This window comes from Mustela lutreola, chromosome 10 (genome assembly GCF_030435805.1).
Source record: "Mustela lutreola isolate mMusLut2 chromosome 10, mMusLut2.pri, whole genome shotgun sequence".
Lineage (NCBI taxonomy): Eukaryota > Metazoa > Chordata > Mammalia > Carnivora > Mustelidae > Mustela > Mustela lutreola.
Genome location: NC_081299.1, coordinates 102,512,525 through 102,532,743, shown reverse-complemented (window position 1 = coordinate 102,532,743; position 20,219 = coordinate 102,512,525). Strand labels below are relative to the sequence as shown.

Sequence of the window (20,219 nt, the reverse complement as noted above, 5' to 3'; positions counted from 1 at the left end):
CCAGCCGTGCATCTATGTGGGCACGGCGAGTCAAAAGAGTGGAGAGAAGCTTAGAGATCTTCTAGTTGATGGGTCACTAACACTGGTCAAAAACACATTTGTTTTTTGGCCCGTGGAGTGTTTCAAAAGTAACTTGAGCCAGTGTTGGACAATTCGGAGATTTCGTGTGATAATCAAGATTTGCATTTCTTTTGAGAAATCTGAAAATGTTGCATCACTGGCCATGCATACCTCCTGGGTCCACTATTGGCAGCTGTCCCTGATACAAGGGAACATGCCCATTGGTTTCCCTGGGGCCCACTGTCGGGGGCGGGGGGTGGTGGTGGTGGTGGTGCAGGGCAGAGCTGAAAAAGCAGGGGTGAGTTAAATCACACACAGTACAGCTGAGCCCCTCGTGACCTCTTACCCGGGGTGGGCCTGAGTCCCCTCTCTCAGAAGTTGCCTAGAGTCCCTGAGAACTCGGCTGGGCTCCCTGTGTGGGCCGCAGAGACTCCCGGGCCTGGTTTGTTTTATTCCTCTGTGGCAGGCAACATACTCACCCTTTACAACCCAATCGCCTCCTTCCTGATTTGCAGCTGCTTCTTCCACCAACGGTTCCAACTTGACTACAGTATCCACTCTCAGTTTATACTGCAACAGAATATACTCTTTCAACAATTTCTGGTTGCCTATAATCTGTCAGTTGCGCGAGGTGCTGAGGAATTGAAGACAAGACGGAATGCCACTGCGAGAGGAGCTTAAAGTGTAGACCCGTGGCTAATGGAACTGGAAATCTTTGTAGGGAAAACGGGAGCCACGTTTGACGTGTTAATAGAAATCTGTCCACCAGATGGCGCTCAGGAGAGTCCAGTGTAACAAAAACCACAACGCGAATGGGCGGGGTGGGGGGCGGGAGAAGGAGCATAATGTATCACGCGGAAGGACATTGCACCGTGACTTCTATTTCACATGTACGCTTAAATCCTATCAAACCTCCAGCTGTGGCCTTCCCCAACCTCCAGGACTCTAGGTGAGATGTTTGACAGGGAGGAGCTCCAGCTCCCACATCGCCCGGTGCCCTGTCAACCCTATTCTGAAAGGGGAGCCCTGCCAAGTGAGTTTAGGAGAGAACTGCCCCTTCGGGAGGTGTGCTTTCCGGCGCAAACACCTCCTTTTGGATAGAAGGCTGTTTCTTACCTGAGTTCTTTAAACAGTTCGGCAGCGTCCTTTGGGAACAAGCCAGGTCTCTCTTCTCATAGCTGTTCTGGTCTTGGTTCCTGGCTGTTCATCTGCTATGTCATTGGATTAAATATATTGATATTTTGAATGTGTCATCTATTCTAACTGCTTAGAGCTTTTCAAAACACTTTTTCTGATGATAATAAGTTCATTAAAAGAAAGGCAAAGAGAGAGATGATTTAGAAAGGGTATAATTCCAGTACACATAATTAAACTCTTGGAGATACTCACTGTGAAGAGTTTGGCATATATTTGTCTAGAACAGGGTTTCTTAACCTTGGCACTACTGGTATTTGGGGCCAGGAAATTCTTTGTTTGGAGGATTGCTCTGTGCATTGTAGCACATTCAGCAGCATCCCTGGCTTCTAATCACTGGATGCCAGGAGTGAATCCCGCCCCCCACCAAATATATCCAGTCGTTGCAACATGGTTTCATACTATACATGCAAGTTGCTTTTTTTTTTTTTTTTCAGAAATATCAATTTTTTAATTTTTTACTTTTTTTAACTTTTTAAAAAATTTTTAAAATTTATTTTCAGCGTAGCAGTATTCATTGTTTTTGCACCACACCCAGGGCTCCATGCAATCCGTGCCCTCTCCAATACCCACCACTTGGTTCCCCCAACAACACCCCCCCTTCAAAACCCTCAGATTGTTTTTCAGAGTCCATAGTCTCTCATGGTTCACCTCCCCTTCCAATTTCCGTCAACTCCCTTCTCTCTAACTCCCCATGCAACTTGCTTTTAAAAAGTGGGGTGGGTAGCGACGCCGGGGTGCCTCAGTCGTGAAGTGTTTGCCTTCAACTCAGGTCATGCTCCAGGGTCCTGGATTGTGCCTGGCTCCCTACTAGGGGGTGGGGAAGGCTGCTTCTCCCTCTCCCACTCCCCGTGCTTGTGTTCCCTCTCTTGCTGTCTCTCTGTCAAATAAATAAATAAAATCTTTAAAACAAACAAAAAACTTAATAAGCACAATCTTAGTCACCTTTCCATTTTGGAATATCTGATTTCTTACATTCTTTAATAATCATCATAATAACAATACTGATACAGAGTGAAGCTTAATTGATTATATCTTTGCTTCAGACTAGATTTGTGACCTTGGGCAAGTTAATTTGCTTTCTAAGTCCTGGCTCCCTCCTCTATACGATGAAGATAATCATAGTACATGCCTTATAAAAGTTATGAGATGTAATTAATTAATGGCTGAAGGGTTTTAAGAAGATTGAGAAGCACTTACACAGTACCTACTATGTAACATGCATTCACCTAATATAGGTATTATGATTATTATCAAAAGAAATTATTGAATTCTATTTACCTTAAGTTTGGCCATTGTATTTTCTGTTTTCTTACTCATTTTGACTTCTTTTTTTTTTTCCCAGTTTATTTCTCTGAGCTCTTTAATGGATATTATCATTTGTAAATAGTAATTCTTTGTGTTCTCCTTTCTAAAAGGAAATTTATTTTTGTGTTCTGTGTTGGCCAGAACCTTTAAAATGATGACAGTAATCCAGGAGATAGTAGATATTACAAGGGGATGACCTTCAGTAATTCACCAGTGAATACATTGTTGACTTTTGGTCTGAAGTTAGATTTTTTAAAAATCATTTTTAAAGAAGCATTCTTTTATGTGTAGCTCCTTTTTGAAATACATTTTATTTTTTGTGAAAGTTTTAGATTCACAGAAAAACTGAGCAGAAAGTACAAAGAGTTCCCATAGACCCTGCCCCCCAGCACACACAACCTCTCCCACTATCAACACCCCACAACCCGCACCAAAGTGGATTATTGGTGACAATCTTTGGACCTACACTGGCACATCATTATCACACGAAGTCCTTGGTTCACATTAAACTGTTGTACCACCTTTGAATGACATCTTTCTTTAAGGTCTTTATCAAGAATGGACATTTTATCAAGTGTTGTTTTAGCCTCAACTGAGTTGGTATGGTTTTTATTTTTGACTTACTATTGACATTAACGGACTTTTTCATAATACTTTTTCCTTACCTCCTTGGTAATTAAACTGTTTTGTTCTCATGATTTTTCAATTAGTGGTAGTGTCACATTTGATTCATTGGTATTTTTGGTGAAGATTTTCATATGAAAGTTCATAAAATGGATCGGACTATAAATTTTTATTGTGTTCTGTCTCATCAGATCATGAAAAACCCTTCCAAACATCTGAGCCACTCTTAATTTGAGCCAGTCTCCTTTCTATTAAAAAATTCTTTTTCTGACGAACAATTAGTTTGTCCCTTTCAGGTTCAAAGAATATGGTTCTGGCAAACATTGAAAAAAAAAAAAAAAGAATTGATACAATTACTTACAATTCTTCCAGAACAACAACAATAATAACAATGACAAGGGGAGAGGAGGGAGTACTTCCCACATCTTTCTATGGGGTAATACCCCAATACCAAAACCAAAGACATAAAAAACTGGAGGCCAATATCCTTTACGAATCTAGACACAAAAACCCTCAATGAAATACTAGCGAGTTGAATCTAGAATATATAAGAATAATTACACACCATGACCTAGGATTCCCTGGGATACGAGACTGGTGCACCTTTAGGTAATATCTATTTGTCCTCCCTTCGGCCCACCATGGACAGAGATATGACCAGATGTACAATCTGGTCAGGACAGAATGTCAAGAACTGTTGTAGGAGCAGAAGTCTGGTTAAAGTAATAGACCTAACGCTTGCCCTTGGAAATCTTGCCTACCTACCCTTAACCTCATGAAGTACTGATCAGCTACTCCTTGGTGCCCCACTGGGGGTGTACCCCACACATCTATCCATGATGGACAACATGAGGCCTCAGCAGAAAGTATAAGGTGTCTCCAAGGGAGAAGAGTTGCCAGGGGTCTGAGAGTGGGACTTGTCAAGTATTCCCACAAAGGTTACTGGGAAGGTCTGACAGTGGGAAGCCTCTTGCCATTCCCAGCATCTGACAGGTGCTTAGTGTGTTTTTCTGAATGAATAACTAGTCCCTGCCTTCCAGAGGCATGTAGTCTGACTGGGGTCAATCGTACATAATCTGTAACATTAACAGGTGGAAAGAGGCAGTCCCTCGGATGACCACTGCGGAACCGTGTCCCTAGTTTGCTCCCTGCAGCCAAACGCAGACTTTCCCAACAGACTTTATGATACCTAAGTGATCCTGAGGAAAATCCTAAAGACAACATAACCCGTAAATGTTTTTCAGCTAACCTCTTTCCCATGTCATTTCCCGTGCTTCCTCATTAAATGCTCATGGGTTTTTGCTTACAGTTTCTTTTTTTAAAATTTTAATTCCAGTATATTAATGTACAATACTGTATTCATTCCAGGTGTACAATATGGTGATTCACCGCTCCCATGCCCCACCCAGCGCTCATCACAAGTGTCCTCATCATCGACTTCAGCCATCATCGACGTCAGCCATCCCTCCTACCCGGCTCCCTGCTGGTGACCATCTGTATGTTCTCTAGAGTGAAGAGTCTGTGTCTTGATTTGACCCTTTCTCTCTTTTTCCCCCCTTAGCTGGTTAGTTTTACTTCTTAAATTCCACATATGAGTGAAATATCATATAGTATTTATTTTTCTCCGGCTGACTTATTTCATTTAGCATTATACTCTCTAGCTCCATCCATGTTGTTAGAAATGGCAAGATTTCATTTTTTTTTAATGGGCGAATAATATTGCATTGAGCATATATACCACATCTCCTTCATCCAATCATCTGTGGATGGATCTTTGGGCCACTTCCAGAATTTGGCTATTGTAGATAATGCTGCTATAAACATCAGGGCGCATGTATCCATCCCTCTGAATTACTGTTTTTGTGTTTTGGGGGTAAACACCTAGTAGTGAAACTGCTGGTACTGGGATTACCCTCGGCAGAGGGTGGATCTATTTTTAACTTTTTGAGGAACCTCAATACCCATTTGCATTCCCAAAAGTGCAAGAGGGTTCCCCTTTCTCCACATCCTCTCTAACACTTATTCTTGCTTGCATTTTTTTTTTTTTTTTTAATCAGGGGAGGGACAGGGAGAGAGAGAGAGAGAATCTTAAGCAGGCAGGAGCCTGATGTCGGGCTTGATCTCATGACCCAGAGATCATGACCTGAGACAAAATCAAGAGCCAGCCACTTAACCAACCGAGCCACCCAGACACCCCTCGCTTATGGTTTCTTAACTGTCCCTGTTACTAGCCTGGAAGAGTGAAGGCTGTTTTGCACAAACACATAAATCTGTTTTCAGTTTATTAAAAAACCCAACATGTTATTTTTAGGTCACATTCCCTTTCAGTCTTGTCCATGCTCTGATATACAAGCCAAGTACACTAATATTTTAGAGCAAACTCAGTCAATGATTAATGTAAAGGGGGAAACTGTTTGGCAGAATTCAAGCTCCCTAGGCCAAAGGTGGAAACAAACACAGAAAGCCAAACATCCACATTTTATATATTGATCTCTAAAGTAGAGACTCGTGAAACCCCCAGGCTGCCCCAGACTTGTTTTGTTGTCTGTAATTTGGTTCTAACAGATGCGTTCCACTTAAATTAACACAGCTGCCCTTAGAGAAAAGGTCTATGAGAAAACAGTCTTCCCTTTCAAGATCAATTACAAGGAAAACCTGCAACTCTTCTATTCATACTGGCTGTAGGTCTCCAGCAGCAATCTTCTCCTCTCTGAGATGTGTAGACTAAATGAAAGGCCCATATGTTATGTCACAGTAGCCAAACATCTAAAAAGATGATGCGTACTCCAGTGAAGCTATTAGCATGGAGTCTTCCTGCAGGTGTCTTATTTAAAAACCAGCTCAGGAAGAACAGGAAAAGTTCTTCCAAGACCGCCTTCCATCTGCCCTTCGTTTTGTTCTCTTCGGGTTTTGCTCTCGCATTCAGAAAGTGAAAGGACCAAGAGCCTTGAAAACAAGGGCGTGCGTTTCCTACAAGCTATAAATCTTTTTACAAACATACGCAGAAAGAGAATTTATCTCAGAGATTCATTTGGATATTTATAGCGAGGACTTCAATTGGCCAAATTCCAGAAAAAAATCTTGATACTTGGGAGGCGCAGTCCAGGGAACCTGCCAGATCTGAAAATGAAACCAAGAGTTTTATGTATATTTTACACCCACGAGAATGGCCAAAATGAAACAAAACAAAAAGAAAGAACAAATAAGGGGAGGCCAAGTATATAAACCGACTAGAGCTCTCAAACATTGCTTGGGAGAGTATCAGTGGCATGACCACTTTGGGAAACTGTTTTGAGACTATTGTGGAAGGCTGAGCGTACATATACGCCCTATGACCTAGCAGCCCCTCTAAGGTGAATGCTCAGGGGAAATGCATCACGTATTTACCGAAACGCATGAGGTCGAAAGACCATGGCAGCCCTATTCATAACAGCCTCAAACTGGGAATAACCCAGATGCCCAACAGAGGTAAAAGGGATAAATAAATAGCGGTATATTGGTAACGAAATTCTACACAGCCATGACAATAAGTAAATTACAACCTACACAAAACATGGGTGGACTTCGTAAATGTAACATTGGTTGGAAGAAGGAAAACCAGAGAGTTAAGGGCACTTCCAATTACAAAAACATTCAAGGAAGGACACACAGAATTAACGTATGGTGTTCGAAGTCAAGATGGCAATTACTCTTAGGAAGGGGGCAGTGACCGGGAGGGGGCGCAAGTGGGCTTCTGGGATGATCATAACATTTTGTTCGGAATCTGGATTTTGACTGCACAGATGTGTTCTCTCCGGGAAACTTCACAGGGCTTGTACCCCTGTGATTAGCGTGTTTTCCATAAGTACGTGCACTTCAGTGGAAAGTTTACTTTAAAAAGAAATATAATGTAATTATAGTCTGTATCCCCCAAGCTTTATTAGGCAGTTTTATGTAATTATAGCCCATGGTCCCCTTTATAAGCATAATCAAAATCTTGATCCTTCATGCCCACCACTGCTGACTAGCTGGAAGTCTTTTGTTTTTCTCACTGTTCATTTCTCCAGCTCTTTCTGAGAATTCCCCAGAAATGTAGAACTTCAGTGGAATCACCAGGTTTTGGTGGCTGATCCCTCTGAGATCTCCTCATATATCATCAGAGCCCCTGCCAATCCTCTCTCCTCTGTTGTCTAATGTCACTTTGATCACCTTTGCGTCCTGGTCTTGCCACTGCTGTCCTTCTCTGGACATCAGAGTCTCTCTCTCTCTCCCATTCTTCTATGCTCTTGTTTCTTTGGCCAGGACATCCACACGTCTAGTCCTTTTAGGAAGACCCCCACAGTTGCACTCTAGCGTGTCCACCCTCCTAGGACTCACAGGTACCCGGGAATGATGAAGGACTGGGAGGAGAGGTAGAAATAACTGTGCTACATGATGGATGGAACAGCTGCTCCTTCTAACTCCAGATGCTACTGCTCAGACCCTATCCTAGACATACTTCCTTATTCTAGGTCATTTGTTCTCTAGGGGCTGGTTGAGAGTTCCCACTGTTCTGCCTCCCTTAGGGTTCTCCAGCTCACTAGATAGCGTGTTTGTTTCTGAACCCCAGTTACAGACAAGCTTCCAGTTCCTTCCAACCGGTAAGGTAACCAACTCATCTCAATGTGCCCAAGATTTTCCCAGTTTTAGCACAGAAAGTCCCACGTCCCCAAAGCCTCCTCAGTCCCAGACAAACCAGGATGATTGATCACCCTACCAACCTGGCTTCAGGGATCCAGAATAGGCTCCACCAGAGAAAGCTGGACATCCGTTTTAATTTTCCCCCAATTTTCCATGGCAGTTATGAAGATGATCCACCCAGAGCACACACAGGACCTTTAGAGAACACTTTTGCTTATCACTACGAGCAAGCCTATTGGCTACAGCTTGACAAGAAAATTGAGAAATGGAGACTTAAAAGAAACTTGGACCCACAGTCAACTGAAAAGCCTGTCTTAAACCTGGCAGACCTAATTCTTCCCGGCCAACAGGAAACACAGCTAGCCAGCTCTTGAAGAGTCCAAAGCCGGAGAGTCAGTTGACTTTCCACACCGGGTCACATTCATAAAGGCAAGACTCACAGGAAGTGATCCAGATGATCAGAAAGTGAGCCACAGGCCATCACCAAAGAGAGGTGATTGGATATTGGCTATGGACAGCTTGAGCTTCCTGACGATCCATAGGGAAAGATCCTGGCATCAGATGGAAGACCCAATTTACAATGGGTATCAATGAAGCATTGAAAATTCTCCTTCCATTAGCTGCAGGGTGAGGTAAACAAGAGGTTGAATTGGCTAAAGTGCATTCAGTTGGGAGACTCCTTGTCGTTAGACAAAGCTAAAGATTAATAAAACAGTAACTAGCTCATTGTTCTCAGATAACACACTGGGAGCATGTTGATTTTAAGCAGTGATCCTTAAATAAACCCAGACAAGGAACAGCCTGAAGTCAAAATACTCCTCATCAAAACGAACGAACAAAGCCAATAGCAGTGAAAAACCACCCTCTCCCCATAAAAACAAACAAACAAACAAACAAAAAACATAAAATACTGCCATAGGAAATATTTGCTCCTGTAATACTTTTGTGCTGATCCTAGAGTTTAGTATAAGTGAAAGATAAACACTTATGGATAGAACTGAGAATTTTACCATTAGTCTTCTTCTGGGGAAATGACACCATTTGGTTCAAAGTCAGTTCAAAAAACCTTCCTGTTTATGGAAAAAGTAGGAGCTGAATTTGAGAACCACTACCTTAAGGAACGAGTAAAACTCTGGGATTTGTACTCAGCTTGCTACAGACCTGTTATCTTTTTCTTGTTTTTGTTCCAGACCCCTTAAGTTAAACATTTCCTATCACGATCTTGGTCATGCTCTTCATTTACCTTGCAAATCCTGTTATTCAAATAGTTCAAAGATGAATCAGATGTGCAATTTGTTGAGATTTTACTGCAGGGAACAGAGCTGGTTTCTCTCCCTTTCGCATTGTCCTGCTTACTTCTTGCCCCTTGTGCTTCTGGTTCTTTCCTAGGTGACAACCTGAAGACTTGGGACTGGCCAGGTATACTCTGCAATGCCTGAACGTAGTTCCATAGTCAACAAAACTCATTCACCACTAAGCAAGTGACTTATCATCAAGGAGGGAAGGGTATAATGAGCCAGCTGCAAAGCTGCAAAAGAGTGTCTCTTGACTCCAATGACTTAGGTAAAGAACCACAAGGTCATCCCTGTGATGTAGTTGCGCTTATCAGCTGCACGGCCCCTTAGCCTAGAGCCTATCAAGCTTGATTAGAACTCTTCTGCGCTGGGATGGGCTTCACAGAGGTAGGCTGATGGTTTCTAACTGTAGTTTAATTTGTCACGGTGTTGGCCCTTGGTACAACTGTGGGGGTGGGCAAATCTCCCACTATGCGCTCTGGTAAGCCTCTTCTGGGTCCATCCGCAGCACCTATCCTCTCTCTCTACTGTTTCACCTCATGGAGTGTGACCTTAACTCAGTCCTTAACCGTTTTTTTTTTTTTTTTTTTTTTTTGGTTTTTTGTTTTGTTTTGTTTTGTTTTGTTTTTTCAGTTTCCTCCAGAGCAGAATCATCCCACAACACAGTTGCTGATCAGATGAGGTCCTATGTGAGGGGACATGTTAAGAGTAGACACTTTATGGGGCACCTGGGTGGCTCAGTAGGTTAAGCCTCTTCCTTCCGCTCAGGTCATGATCTCAGGGTCCTGGGATTAAGCCCAGGCTTAAGCATCGGGCTCTCTGCTCAGCGGGGACCCTGCTCCCCCCCCCCTCTCTGCCTGCCTCTCTGCCTACTTGTGATCTCTCTCTCTCTGTCAAATAAATAAATAAAATCTTTTTTAAAAAGTAGACAGTTTACAAAGTACTTTCATCTTGGTTAATCCTGGTTGGAATAGTCAAACAGAATCCACCAAGTTCTGTAAATCTCCACCAGGGGGCACCCGTTCATTCCAAATTCTCCATGCCATTCTAGTCTGGATTCAGCAGGTATGGAATGCCCGTGCTTTTTTTCTTAGCCTTAAGTGGCAAGAAAAGGGAGGGTACTGCCTCATGCCCTCTCAGATTTGAGACTGGATATGGCTATCATTTATGATTAGGGCCAGAAAGATCCCTTTCCTTTATGCTCTTAGCAAATAATGCCCTAAATCATCGATTAGTTTTGAAGTCCATTTTTATGGGAAAATTTTATGGTCAGCACTGCAGAAAAAGAAATGGTAAAGAATATATGCATATGCATCAACTACATCAGAGTGTGGTAATGGAGGGAGAGATACTTTGGGGGGCAAAGTCATTGGTAGATGCGGGAACGGTTATTTAAAGTCTATCTTGTTTTAGATGTTTTACAGATATTACTTCACTTGTCCTCAATAACCGGCTGGCAAACTATGACCCACATGTCAGATTTGATTGACTGTTTTTGTAAGTAAAATTTTACTGGAATATGGCCACAGTCATTTGTCTACGTATTGCTATGTGCCTTCACCAGACATCAGCGGTGACCATATGGCGTATGTTGTCTCAGGGATTTACAGTCTGGCTCACAACAGAAAGGGTTTGCTGACTCCTGCTCTATAACCATGTGAGATGGGAACTATTTGCATTACACTGATGAATAAATGGAAACTCAGAAGAATTAAGTAACTAGCCAAAGTCTCCTGTTAGTAAATGGCACACCTAGACCTTGACTCAGAGGCAACTTTCTTTCCAGATCCCTTGCTTTTACTGCCCTAAGTGTACAACAACCTCCCAGTTTATCCAGTGCCCACATGGGCTTGGTGTTTTATCTTGTGGATCTCATTTCTTATCATAAACCCAGACTACTTTGCAGTGTTTCTGGGACTGCACAATCTAATTTCAGCTTGCCATTCCTGTCTCCCTCCTGCTCCTACCCTGGTGAGTGTCACGAGAGTGGAGCAGGTGCTCCCACTGCTTCCAAACACACCCTTCGCTTATTCACGCCAGGCCTCTTTTTTGATTCCACTGCCTCCAGGTAAATACCCTCCCCCGCCTTCAGCTACTGTCTTCAGGAATCCTGGCTGGACTGCACATTCAGGCATGATCTCTCCCTCTTCCATCCTGGAGAGCAGTTCTCTTTCCTGTTGATTTAGTATTTATCATATGCTGCCTTGGACGAGCTTTTAGATATGCACGTCTTATCTTCTATGGGAGGTTATAAACTTCCTGAGCTCTGAGCTCTAGGACTGTCCACACCTCGCTCCACACCAGGGAGGGTTGCGGGGAGACTGTGTCATCCACGTTGGTACTATGTAATGGCAGGTCCATTTGGCTGATGAGCATTCTTGCATGGAAAGAAACTCTGTTCACCCTTCTCCACAACTCAGCACATCACTGAAAGCACAATCCTGGCCCATCTGGATATGGGGTGTAAAATGGGATCAGATGAAGAAAACTGGGGAAAAGCTGCAAAGAAATAAGCATCCTTCCCTTATTTTTTAAATCGAGGACTGCATTATTAGATTTCCCTTCAGGTGCTTTTCCTAGGACAACACAGTGATTAACAGCCTGAGATCTAGAGTCAGACCCAGTTTTGAAATCTAACTTTATCACTTACCAGCTCTGTGACCTTGGGCAAGTTACTGAGCCTCTCTGAGCTTCTGTGTCCTCGAATTTACAATAGAAAAAATCGTCATGCCTAGTTGGTTTGCTGTGAGGAGTAAATGAGGAGATACATTCAAAGATACATCTTAGCTCAGTCTCTGGCGAATAGGAAGCTCATAACAATCACCAGCTATCATTTCTCCAAAGCTCTGTCCCTAGGTACCAGAGGGAAACGTTTAGGGCACCAGCTCTAAACATTTAGGACTGACTGGACCCTGTCCTCCCACTGCCGTGCAGGAACCATCCTTCCTGACTGTGTCACCAATACCACAAAGTGGCCCACGGTGATCTGAGGGGTTACCAAGAAAGTAGATGATGGATACCCTGCCCACAGCACCTGTATTTTAATAGCAACGCATGAAGCAGAAAAAACAGATATTTCTTCTCATTGCCTTCTCTCCAGACACCATTCACAGCAGACATGTGGTTTCAAACTGGAGACAGAGTTGAGAAACAATCCTGAGTCCTAGTCTGCTGGTGTAATGCCTTGGGGTCTCTTGGGTAGGAAACTCTCTTGGTTAACAATAGGTTCCTTCATCTGCTATCTCCAAGAGACACTGCAACTCATTTTTAATCTATGGTATGGTTACCTTGGGGCTGGAGGTTAGTCTCTCCCAGCTATTCCTTTTTTCTCCATACTTCCGCAGCTCTTTATTCTTCCAGAACACACCTGAGATTTCAGATTTAAAAACCGACTCTACTGCAGAATGAGCAATTGGGTTGATGTGAACAAAATACAGGTAGAGAAGTTTACTGGTATTAACCATGGGCATTTAATCCAGGCTGGTTCGCTGAACTCTGGGTTCACAGCTCCTGTCTCTTTTCCCTCTGTATTTGGTGAGACAATTCAATATGGCCCTTGGAACCATCTGGTGTTTTCTGGTGACTGTGAGGTTTTATCCCTGGCTTCTAGTGAAGACTGCATTCTACAGGGAGCTGTCTGAATTCTTAGATAGTTATTCCCGGGGCGCCTGGGTGGCTCAGTCGTTCAGTGTCTGCCTTGTTTCAGGTCATGATCCTGGGGTCCTGGAATCGAGCCCCACATTGGGCTCCCTGCTCAGCAGGAAGCCTGCTTCTTCCTCTCCCACTCCCCCTGCTTGTGTTCCCTCTCTCACTGTCTCTGTCCCTCTGTCAAATAAATAAAGAAATAAAATCTTTAAAAAACAAAAAAGAATAGTTATCCCTCTGGTTTCTGTGCCTTCAAAATCTTTCATATAATCCTTAACTTTGAGACCCCAGCCTGGAACACACCCTTGTTCTGATTTTCTGGCATCTCCAAATGGAATCAACCCAAATATCCCAACAGATAATGTCTCAGGGCACAATCCCAATGAACTATCCACCTCCCACCTGGCACTGCCTTCCACTCGCCCTCCAAAAAAAAAAAAAAGGCCTTGACATAAGATATAATAACTCTCCATAACTCTTCCATTCATTTTTAATGAATCCACAGATGGACTGCGCCCTTTTTCAGCTGACCTTTTAGAGCTGTTAAACTGGTTTGTTTATATCCAACAGCCAAAGCAAACAACCATGAGTAAAAATCTCACGGCGGGGGGGCGGGGGGGGGGGAGTGCACGATTTTATCTCTAGAGTTACAGATTCTCTTCCAGGCAGGAGAACACGCAGGTGTAATCAAAACACGTAAGGCACAGCCATGCCAGGAAAGAATTTCCCATTCTTCCCCGTGGGCTGGTGTGGGTAATTGGTATAAATAATTATAAGTGTTAATGATTACAGCAACTATTCAAGAGTCCATTCGTAACAGATTAAGGGCCTCAGGGAGCAGCCAGAAGAAACAGAAGGTCATACAGCGAATCCCGGAGTAGAAAGAGGAAACAAAGTTAGCGAAATAAGAGAGAAGACTGTCTTTGAAGTCCTGCACAAAGGATTTCTGGCTTGAGAGTGACCAGAAAGTTAAGCCAGGAACTAAGTGCAGCTGGAGTACTGACTATCGGACCAAGGAAAGTCTACTTAGGGAAGCAGCACCAGGAAAGAGGAGTGAGTTTACAGAAGAAAGCCCACAGGGCCGAGAGCCGACCGAGACTGACTGCCATGCTGGGAAGACATGAGCTCTCCATCTGCTCTGGGCGGTGTCCGTGTCGCCGCTGACCAGTTACTCTGAGTTCTGTGAAAGGGAGGGGGGCGGTTACACAAGTCCTTGTGCTTCTGAACCTACTCTGTGCACAGGGCAGTGCTGGCATTCAGTGGGGGAGGTAGGTGAGGATAAGAACAAGGCGAGATTCCTCCCCCAAGAAGCTTCAAGGCTAGCCTGGGAGACAGAATCAAGAACTTGCACGAAACATCTCACGAACCAATGGAAACAGCGTGAAATAGACTGCAGTCTATCAGTAGATGAATGGATAATCAAGATGTGGCATGTGTGCACACGTTGGAATGTCACTCAGCCATAAAAGGAATGAGAGCTTGCAGTCGGCAGCAATGTGGATGGACTTAGAGGGTATGAGGCTCTGTGAAATACGTCAGCCTGAGAAAGACAAATACCATATAATTTCACTTATACGTGGCACCTAAGAAGCGAAACAAATGAAAAACGACAACAACAAAAATCCAGAGTCTAAAACACAGAGAACAAATGGGCTGTTACTGGAGGGGAAGTGGGTGGGCTGATAGGCAAAATGAGTGGGGTGGATTGAGAGGTACAAACTTTCAGTTATAAACAAAGAAGGAGGAAGAGTACAGCCCTGGGAACATAGTCTAAAATTTGTAATAGTGTGATATGGTGACAGACGGTGACAACACTCATCGAGGTGGACATTGAGTAGCGTACAGAATTGTCGAACCAACATGTTGTACACCTGAAGCTAATATAACATTGTATACTGATTGTATTTCAGTTTTAAAAATCTGAATGCCATAGAGCGTGAGTGTTCTGCGGCTCCGTCTATCAGGTCTCTGGGCATCTGGGGTGGGAAATATGGGAAGGAAAGGAGCAAAGAATTTCAAGGAAAAAACAGATGGTAAGGGTTAAAGAATGGAGCCTCAGCCTACAGACTTGAGGCCTGGAAGGCCGATCTAGACCCTGGATTATCTGGCATCCCTTCAAATTTGGAGTCTTTAATAGGGCGGGCTGGTGAACCCTGATGGTTAGTTACGTTTAGAAAAAACAAATCTCTCTTTATGCTCAAATAAAGGGATTTATTATATGTGCAAACTACAGCAGACTATTTTACTTGTTTGGAATTATCTTTTGTGGAGCAGTTTTCCCAGCATCCGTAACTGGAAAGCATTAGTCACTCACACTCACCAAAGGCAGAGATATCTTAGTTGGATATAACTGCACAGTCTTGTTCAAGATATATTTCCTAAAAAAATATTTTTCTCAAATCACTGTGGGAGTAGCAAGACCGCCCGTGGTATGTGAAGAGTGACTTTTCATTTTTCATCTGAATACCTTATTGTTTTAATTCCTTAATAGCAAGGATGGATTCACACTTCTCTTGTATCATCTATAACCCAAACATAATTTTGTACATTTCCTTTCTATTACTTATTCATTGACTTCGACACTCATGAAACACTTACCGCATTTCTGCAATCTTTGTTTTCTCTTCCATTTCCATTTCCAATTACATGACTCCATGGGAGGTATAAAGAAAGGATTTAAATTTATACTTAAAAAAAGCTCTCATTCCCTATGCTTTGTCATACACTGGCTTTAGAATTCAGCTGCCAGCCTCAGGTTTTCTTGGGGTTGGGACAAGACTCTAGTTACACCAAGAAATATGCATATGTGTAGCACAGAAAATCTCCACTAAGGTATATCCATAGACCTGAGAGTGTTTTTATATTTTTATCCAAGGACACTTACTCCTTGAGTGAGAATAGAAACAATTCACATCTCATCACTTGTGTTGAGAGTGTTGGTGGAAATCTGAGTTAAATGGCATGGAATCTCTGGTTAATTCCCGGGTAGTTTCAGTGCCTCTGTGGATTGTGGCTGGGGCCACTGGCCATGCCCTCCTGGCTGTTTGTCACCATGCTCATGTCACTGAAATGCTAAAGCTCCATTTCCTCATCGGTGTGGAGATTAATATCTACAGAGTCTACCTCATAGGGCCACTTGAAGCTTGGATGAGATAATGAACATGAAAACATTTTTGTAAATTGGACAGTGTTGGCTTTTTCTAGGCTGTTATCTCGTGAGAGGGGGAGAATATTAGATTGCTCATGAAATGGTCCAGTGAGAATCCTGACTTACAGCTCCGCTTGGCTTCTCGACAAACACTCTGCTTGAACCTGTGATTCAGGAGACCTAAGCGAGTGGGGTGCTATTGAAAAGACTGGGAAGTATGTGATTCTGGGTTAAGTCCCCAACACTGCACTATACTGAGTTGTATGAATGTGTGTAAATCACTTAACCTCTTTAGTTTCTTTTTCTGTAAGATGAGATGCCTGGACCAAAAACTTTATATATTCTACAAATATGAAAACCATGGTTCCAGACTTCTAAGATATTCACGATATGCTGAAGTATGCATAGTGCAAGGTCACGGACCTGTCTTCTACACTGAGGTGTCCTCTGGTGTTATATACTAGGCCTGACATCTAGTAGGTACTCAATAAATTCATGTTGAATTTAAGAATGATGGTTCAGCCACGGTAGTAACTGACTTGTAGGGGGTAAGTTTACATGTATTTTAATGCAATTCTATTCCTCTCAACAAAGATGAAAGTTTAAATATATAACTCCATGTGGTCAGTAAGAAATATTTTTCTAAGACATTAAATGAATCCACAAATCCAAAAACATGATTCGAATTTTGGCTTCGAAAAAAAAGTCATCCTGTCTTGAAAGGGATATGATATTTGAACTCGGGATTTTCTGGACCTTGTCCATAATCTGTTCCGATGTCTTGACTACATGTTTTCTTCTAGCACCAAATGTTAAGATCTAGGTCAATCAACTGAACTTTTATTCCTCCCTGCCACCACTGTCACTCTCTCATCCAGGCCTCATTTGGCCTTTCAGGATGCTTTGTGATGGGTGCCAAGCTGTTTCTGGACCCTGAGACTTTACACTTATGATTTCTTTGGCCCAGAGTCACCTCCCTCCTTTTCTCTGTCACCTGGCTAGCTCCTACTGTCCCTTTCAGGTTTGGCTGGAAAGTTTTCCAGAAAATGGCTCCTGACCCCGAAGGCTGGGTTAGGTACCAGTAGTACCCTGAAAGCTTCTCTAATGCAACGTGTCTACATCATGTCATTTATCACACTAGATTGTTGTTAAGCTGTTAAAGTGAAGGGGAGAAGTCACAGACACTAGAGCTATGCTGTTGGGTGTCCCAAGCCCACTAGTCAGGTAAGATGGCAGGGATACCTCATACAACCTGCCTTATAGCGTTGTCCAGAGAATTAAATGACTTGACAGATTCCTGTGTGGGAGAACACAAGTTGACACAGAGTATCATATAATGTTTTCCGATTCTGGTGTTATTATCTGTTTGGTCAACTCAAGCCCATAAGCTCCTTCAGAGCAGAGACCATATTTTATTTACTGTGGTATCCCCGTGCCATAAACACTCCGTAAACATTTGTTGAATGAATGGATTTTTCTTTTATTGAAGCTATTTTGGGGGACCCTCTTGCTTGACTGGAGATGAAGCCACAAGGATCGAAGAGAAAAGACGATGAGTGGGGGCGGGGGGTACTAGCCAAGAGGGTGGGAGGCTTAACGCAACCTTATTCAGCATAGGATAAAGTTTTGGTAACACCCTTTAAAAAGCTGTGACTGGTAGTAAAGGACTGGAAAAAGAACATGACAATGGAAGTGATCATTGCTGGCTGTGGAGTTGGCAGACACAAAGACAGTAACCCCACTTCCTCCTTCAACCTGTGAGGGCTGAGCCATGTTCTTTCCAGTCTGTCTGCCCTTAGAGATGCTTCTTTTTTTAGTTTGTCTCATTACCCCAGTGCTGCATCCACTGTCCACACTCTTCCACATGACCCACAGTGACATTCAGGAGCCAGGCCCATGCCTGATTCTCTAGCCTCTGACTCCCTGCAGGACCATCCTGCCCCACCCTCTCCCGTACGGCACCTCGGTGTTTGTCCTTGCTGGGAGCGCCCCCCAAAACCTACTTCTCTTCTCCAAGACTCAGCGGTGGTGTCACCCCTGGGAAAGCAACCTCTGACAAGCCCAGTTTCTTCTGGGCCCCGATTGCTTGCCACGTAAGCCCAGTCACAGAGTTCTCTCCCCGTGTGGTTATTGTTCCTTCACCAGATTCGCCATTACTACCTGTGGCTGCCATTTTGGTGTCCCCGATGTGGAGCGCTGGGCACAGAGGGTGCAGGCATGGCTGGAGCTTTGCTGGGTGGAGCTTCCCGGCTCTGCCCTTTACACTCCCACACTGGATGTTCTCATGCTTGCCTCATGGGCTTAAATTCAGCCTCTGAGGCTTACTTCTGAATAACCTCGGTCTAATGTAGCCACCCGGAGCCTCCTTATTTGTGAAATAGAGCCTATTTGTGAATGTTAAATAAATAGATGGTTTCTTGTTTATGATGAATTCCATGTAGATGATCAGATCATCTGCAAATAACAGCTTTGCTGCTGCTTCTTTAACGTTTATGCCTTTGATTTTCTTGTCATTTGTGTTGGGATAGATTTCCAGTACCATTTTGAAGAGTAGCAGTGATACTGGCCATTCTTATCCAGCTTCTAATCTTAGGGAGGGGGCATCTAAAGTTTCTCCATCAAATCAGATACAGATTTGTTTTAAGAACTTAGTGAACTTGGGGTGTCTGGGTGGCTCAGTGGGTTAAAGCCTCTGCCTTTAGCTCAGGTCATGATCCCAGGACCCTGGGATTGAGCCCCGCATCAGGCTCTCTGCTCAGCGGGGAGCCTTCTGCCCGCCTCTCTGCCTCCTTGTGATCTCTGTCTGTCAAATAAATAAATTTTTTTAAAAAATCTTTAAAAACTTAGTGAACTAAATAACTTTCTAGTTTCTGAAGTACAGAGGGGACTGAAAGATATACCTTAGCCTACCTTAACCTAATTTTTCCCAGTACTCACAATTTATTTTCCTCACCTCCCCATCCATGAGGGATAAGAGGTTCTAGGCTATTTGGAGCCCAGCAAGGAAACAAAGTCTTGGGCTCATGCTGGGAGAAACATATGTAGGAAGCAGATTGTTCAAGACCTAACCCTCAGCCAAGTAAATGCCAGCAAAAACATCCCCTTCTCCTCCCTCTATTTCCTTTGATCAGATGGAAAATACTTTCGCTTATCCCATCCCCAAATTCTGCTCTAGGAAATAAGATAGTCTTTGATATCTGCATACTTTACTTTAATGAACTCTTCATTTTTTAATACATTATACTTTATTAAAAAGTTTACTTTAAAAAAATGGATCTGGGAATGCCTGGGTGACTCAGTCGGTCAAGAACCTGCCTTCAGCTCAGGTCACAATCCTGGGGTCCTGGGATCAAGTCCCACATTGAGCTCCCTATTCAGTGGGGAGCCTGCTTCTTCCTCTGTCTGCTGCTCCCACTGCTTGTGCTCTCTCCCCCTCTCTCTGACAAATAAATGGATAAAATCTTTTAAAATAAATAAATAATAAATAAATGGATCTAAGAGAAGTTGCCCACAGTGAACAATAATACTACTCACAGGTGCTTAAAAAATATTTCTTCATTAAATGCATTCACCAAATACATTTTGAGTTCCTATTGTAGGAGCTGAGCACTGTGCTAGGCTCTTGGGACAAAAGTATGAATCAGAGAGACAGAGACCACACTCTGGGAGTTTCCATGCTAGCTGCAGGAGAGAGACAAAACACAGGAAAACAAAGTTTATTAAAGTGTTTCAAACATGAAGAAAACAAAGGACTGAGAGAAAGAAGGGGAGTCTACTGTACACAGAGTGGTCTGAGGAGGTCTCGATAAGGAAGGGACAGTTAGGTTTAGGGTGGGAAGTAGTTATCCACAAAAACATAGGGACTGACAGTGGAGATCCAGCCAGCTCTGGGCAGAAGAGAAAGAAAGGCCTGGCTGTGGGAATGCAAGTTTTCGTTAGGGCTTGAGAAGAAGAAGATAAATGCCACCAGAAAACAAAACAAAGCAGAGCTGTATGTTATCTAATAATAAACAAACCAAGTTACACAATAACTGCAAGGGCTGAAAATTTTTTGTTTTTGTTATTTATTTTTCAGCAAACATATCAAGACAAGGATGAGAACATCTCTCTTCCAAGTTGGGCACTGACTGATCCTTGTGTGCTGTGTCAATCCAACCCTAGAAGGCGGTCGGTCAGTTTCCCACACACAGTCCTAACCAGCCTGGATGATGGAATTAGGGAGCCGGTACAGGTGTCTACTGAGAAAAAGAACATTTCACTGATAAGCTGCCCAGGTGAGCTCATTC

The 20,219-nt window shown here is 43.2% G+C and overlaps 1 long non-coding RNA gene across 1 annotated transcript; it reads left to right on the top strand.

Moving 5' to 3' along the window:
- The first annotated feature begins 904 nt into the window (after positions 1 to 904).
- Positions 905 to 4,809, top strand: LOC131809243 (uncharacterized). The gene is made up of 2 exons (XR_009345096.1): positions 905 to 1,009; positions 4,555 to 4,809. It is a non-coding gene; the product is annotated as an uncharacterized LOC131809243 (long non-coding RNA).
- Positions 4,810 to 20,219: the final 15,410 nt, after the last annotated feature.